The following is a 6,000-nucleotide window of genomic DNA, read 5'->3' as shown; positions in this document are numbered from 1 at the left end:
CATCTACTTTCGGTCTTTGTAATTAGTAATTGTAGATTCTATTACCGAGGCACACAGTGGTCTTCCCATTGTAAACATCCCAAACGGCGAAAATGCGATTTTATTCAATGTGAGATGCTTGTAGAACTGATTTAGTTCTGCGTTCAAAAGACTGTCAGTGGACGACAGGCGCTCCGTTAACAGGCTCACCAGTATATGGGTGCGATTGACCTGAGCAAAAATTTTAAGAAAAAGCAATGTAAAGTTACAATTCTTTAAATTAAAATAATACATATATGTAGCATGTAGCAAGACAGGTGTTTACTTTATACTTTTATCTCTTAATTTAATCTTATCTCATCAAAGGGAGACTTTGTCTTGTCTTTTCGTGACAAATTCATAAGAAATGAACCACAAGATTTTGTCGTCCTGTCTGGATGATAAATTTACTAGAAATTAACCAACCACCATGGTTTCTAGGGTAACTTCGTAGAAGTCGATTGATCTGACATGGTACACAATAAGCTTATTGCACTACAACCAACCTAAGCAACGCAAGAAGTAAGCGGTTAAAACTCAGGTACAGTGGAAATTACGTTATTAAGAATTAAACAAAAATTGAGGAGGTTTGAACCAGTTTTTTTTTAGTTTATTTTATTGGGGGGTTTAGCCCCCCAATAAAATAAATAATGGTTATTGTCAGGTTCCAAGACCTGTTACACTGCAACCTATATAGATCTATTGTGCTGGACAAGAATTGATTATGAAGAATTGTATTCTTAGGAGCGAGGGTTTTTATCTCCTCAGGATAGAGTGTATACTTTCCAAAGAAGATATTACGTTCATGCAAGAGTGTGCTACAACCACATAGAATGTGTAGAGGCATTTCCTCTACTGCTTGGTAAAATCTACGGTTTCATGTTAAGCTAAGACCTAATTTGAGATGTCTCAATTTTAGACAACGCGGCACCAGTCGAACCTGTTATCACCCACGTTGCTAAGGTTGGTTTAAGTGCTGTGGCCTGCCAACCCCGCCAACAGAAGCCACCTGGGCCACTGTTGTCAAGGGAAAGCGGGGTAAATTGGTGAACGTCACCGAAGGACAGGCGGCAGCAACAACGAGCCGCCAGGGAGTTAAGCCGAGCTCGTCGAAACCGACCAAGCCCAGCATACCGGCCCCCTCAAAGTTAAAACCGTCCCGCTCTGCGGCGGTGGTAATAACCATTGACCCGACCGCTGAGAGAGAAGGCGTTACATACGCAAATATCTTGCTGGAGGCAAAAACTGGAGTGGACCTCCGCCCTCTAGGTATAGAGGCTCTTAGACTTCGCCAGGCTATCACCGGCGGTAGGATCCTGGAGATTCCTGGAGCCGACAGCGGCGGAAAAGCCGACGCCTTGGCATCGAAGCTCCGAGAATTCATCCCGGAGAATATGGCAAAGGTGGCAAGGCCCGTCAAAACCGCAGAAATGCGTGTGATGGGCCTCGACGACTCTGCGACTACAGATGAGGTTGCAGCGGCAGTCGCACAAGCTGGAGATTGCCAGGCGGACGCAATACGGGTCGGTGAGATCCGCCGCAACTCCTCCGGGATGGGGACCTGTTGGGTTCGCGGCCCACTGCTGGCCATCAAGAAGGCGACCACCGCGAAACACATTCGCATCGGGTGGGTGTCGGCACGTACGGAACTGCTGCGGCAAAGGCCGCTGCGATGCTTCCGGTGCCTGGAAGAAGGACATGTGAGCACTCAGTGCTCACAAACCCAGGATCGTAGCAGCCTTTGCTACCGTTGTGGGGAAGCAGGCCATCGTGCAGCAACATGCACAGCCGATCCGCGGTGCGTCATCTGCGCTGCGCTAGGTCGCCCGGCGAACCATTGGGTGGGTGCTAAATCTTGCACCCCACCCAAAAACAAAAAGGGGAAACGGCCAGCCACTCAGGCCCCAGGCCGAAGGAGCGTTCAGGAGGAGGGGATGGAGACGGGCCACGAGCCCAGTCCCCCTCCTGGCGATCAGGGAGGTAGGGGCGGTAACTAGCCGCTCCTCGATCGCTACCGGGCCGGGGTGACGACCGCGGGGGCGGTCCCACCCCACCACACTAGGCCCGAAGAAGTCGCGCGCATGTCCCCGCGCGCCTTCCCCAGGGAAGAGGAGGGGAAGTAGTGGGTTCCGCTAGGGAACCCGCAGAGAGGGCCACCGCCGCCGGAGTTGCGGTAAATGTTATTGATCCCGCGACTCCGGCATAGGCGTTGGGTGAGGGATATCTTGGAGTTTTTAGTGAGTAGGAGTCTCACAGTACCCGCAGGCTTCCCCCGGGGCCGGCGGATCTCCATGAGGGATTTTCTCCAAGTCAAAAAAAAAAAAAAAAGTGAAGTGGCCTAAGAGCTGTCTTTACATGATAAAGAACTCCCAAATGGTAAAAGCCGATTAGCGCGTGAAAGACCACACGTGTGAAGCAGCTAATGACTATACTACTAATACTAATGACTAATTACTTCCTCCTTCGTCCAGTGGCATGGCTCCACCAGGAGCACTAAGCTGATGAAATGTGCGATGCACCATAGCACCATCTGCAACATAGCTTGTAGCTGATCGTCTGGACTCTCTGTGGGAAAAGTTGTATACAGTTAACCTGGAATACATCTGGACACGCCGCCTTCCAATGTCGCAAATGGAAGTATTAAAATGTGTATTTATGTGTATGTGTATGTAAAAAAAATGAGATCGCAGTGATCTTATTTTTTTATTACTTATTCTCACTCTCACTCTCACTCTCACTCTCACTCTCACTCTCACTCTCACTCTCATTCTCACTCTCACTCTCACTCTCACTCTCACTCTCACTCTCACTCTCACTCCGACTCCGAGCCCAACTCCCACTGCCACTGCCACTGCCACTGCCATTGCCACTGCCTCTGTCACTCCAATTGCCACTGCTACTGCCTTTGCCACAGCCACTGCCGCTGCCGCTGCCGCTGCCGCTGCCGCTGCCGCTGCCGCTGCCTCTGCCTCTGCCACTGCTACTGACACTGACACTGCCACTGTCACTGCCACTGCCACTGCCACTGCCACTGTCACTGTAACTCACACTCTCGCTCTCGCTCTCGCTCTCACTCTAACTCTCGCTCTCACTCTCACTCTCACTCTCACTCTCACTCTCACTCTCACTCTCACTCTCACTCTCACTCTCACTCTCACTCTCACTCTCACTCTCACTCTCACTCTCACTCTCACTCTCACTCTCACTCTCACTCTCACTCTCACTCTCACTCTCACTCTCACTCTCACTCTCACTCTCACTCTCACTCTCACTCTCACTCTCACTCTCACTCTCACTCTCACTCTCACACTCACTCACTCTCACTCTCACTCTCACTCTCACTCTCACTCTCACTCTCACTCCGACTCCGAGTCCAACTCCCACTGCCACTGCCACTGCCACTGCCTCTGCCGCTGCCGCTGCCGCTGCCGCTGCCGCTGCCGCTGCCGCTGCCGCTGCCGCTGCCGCTGCCGCTGCCGCTGCCGCTGCCGCTGCCTCTGCCGCTGCCGCTGCCGCTGCCGCTGCCTCTGCCACTGCTACTGACACTGACACTGACACTGCCATTGTCACTGCCACTGTCACTGCCACAGCCATTGTCACTGCCACTGCCGCTGCCACTGTAACTGTAACTCCCACTCTCGCTCTAACACCAGCAACAACAGTAAACTGATCTCGTGGCACTTGGTCACATCCGTCACAATTTGACAGAAGTTGCTAAACGACAGCGCAATATGGCGGACGGTTTGACAAACCTTCTGACTTCTTTGTGACTTTAAATGATCTGCAATAACGTTTTTATGTTAGACAATTTGTTATTTTTAGATTAAGGGATAGTAAGATTTTCCAGTTACCCCGGATTGTTGCATATGTGGTAATTATTGTAGTATATTTTCAGTTTAGTATTTTTTTATCATGACAAATAAACAATCTGTATTCTGTTATAACATTAGTTATGACAACCGATTCATCCCGTCTTTCGGCGATGAGTAATTATTTAATATTGAAATCATCACAGGGTGTTAAGTTCACCAAAATTTACTATTGGCGTTTGTTTTGTATCCATTAAAGTTAAATAAATAAAAAATACCTAATAGTCAAACCTTTGTTTCTATAAAAAGACGTGTCAAAAATTACTTATTAAGATTATCATTATCATTACATAGTATAAAACGAAGTCACTGTCGCTGTCTGTCCTTCCCTATGTGTGCTTAAATCTTTAAAACTACGCAACAGATTTTGAAGCGGTTTTGTTATTAGATAGAGTGATTCAAGAGGAAGGTTTATATATAAAATACATGTACACCCGTGCGAAGCCGGGTCGATAGCTAGTCATTTAATATAAGCTAATTTCGGTATTCCATAAAATTTATTGCAATCTACTTACCAGAATATATGGTAGAATTTTTATTTCTGACAAGAATGGGATGAGTCTTATTAGATATGATTTCATCGTCAATTCCAATAATTTTCTTGTAATCGCCTGCGACAGAAAAATACGAAATGAACATTAAAAAATATACTTATCGTGTATGTAAAGTACTAAAGTACTAAATCGTAAATAAACTCACGGTTTTAACGGTAAAACCGCCCTCGGTGGCCTATATATGTATATAAATACATCTCAAAACATTGTCTACCTATTACTTCCTTTCTTCTCTACCTGTTATTTCCCATGCCATGCCTTTTTGCATGTTTCCAAAAGGTTGAAGCGTTATGTTTAATAACCTAACCTTACTCAAACATTGTACAATATTTTCAAAAATAATTTTGAAATCCGACCTCTGTCAGTCAGATAAGCGAGTTCAAACAAACAAACATAAAAACTAACAGGTTTACAGATAGACAGATTAAAATTACCCTTCGCTTCCGTCTGGGTTTCCAATACATTGTTGAGGTTCTTCAGCGTAGAATGTACTGCCATAGCACCAACTATAAATTGAGACTGCAGAAATATTAACGTCATATAGAAGAAGGCAAAACTCGCATAAAATGAAGACACCAAAGCTGAAATATAAAGAAAAGAGACTCATAAATAATAATATATACGTATCTAGCTGGGTCAGCTATCGTTGCAAGCGTTGTTATGCCATATAAAGTAAAATCGCTATTAAAAAATAGGGGTTGATGGTAAAAGGTCGAAAATTTAGGGTTGTATGTATTATTTAACACCACATTAAAAAAAAAATCCAAAAAATTTATACATATTTAAATAGTACATTCATCCTCGTGGATATGGCTGAAAATTAGTGTTTTGCTCCTTGAGTAATTTTCCATACTGACCTATGAATATTTTGTATTGCTGTGGCATATAATATATATAATAATATATAACCCAAAGCTTGTAAAATACACTGAAAGAAAGAAGAAAAACATACTTACGATCCCTGTGGAAACGCAAAGCGTGGGTATGCGTAGTCCAAATATCCAGCATCATAACAGAGAAAAAACCAAAATATGAACAAAGTATGGCTACTGCGCGTATTCTTTCCTTTGATGCTGAATGCTGGATGTTTAAGCTTTTATTTATCTGCAAAATTGTGATGATAGACCGGTACTCCTAAACTGTGCCAACAGCGAACTAGGTGAATAGCCTCATCTATTCACCTAGTTGGTGGTTAAACTATGTCTCACAAACTTCTATCGCTGTGTTACATATTACTTCTATGAATTCATGATACCCTAGTCATCAGGAATTGCAAGGTATGAAGTTTTACGACTGTCATTGTATTTTTTTATATATAAGCTACTCGTATGTAGAGTAGAGGTAGTTGTTTGTAATGGGGACTAATGAAACATCTTAGGGCGATCTCGATGTTGTCCAATTTGGAAATTATCACATTTAATTCCTGGTGAATTCACCACTGTGTTAAGTGAACTAACTTCATGCTATCAAACTCCACTAATGCCCCACTAACATATACCGTTAGCGCCGACCGTTTGTTTGCCATTCTCATCACCCGTGATCTATCGATTCTATGTAGT

Source organism: Achroia grisella, unplaced genomic scaffold (assembly GCF_030625045.1).
Source record: "Achroia grisella isolate CSIRO2021 unplaced genomic scaffold, CSIRO_AGI_Agris_v1 utg109, whole genome shotgun sequence".
Lineage (NCBI taxonomy): Eukaryota > Metazoa > Arthropoda > Insecta > Lepidoptera > Pyralidae > Achroia > Achroia grisella.
This window is presented reverse-complemented; position numbering follows the sequence as displayed.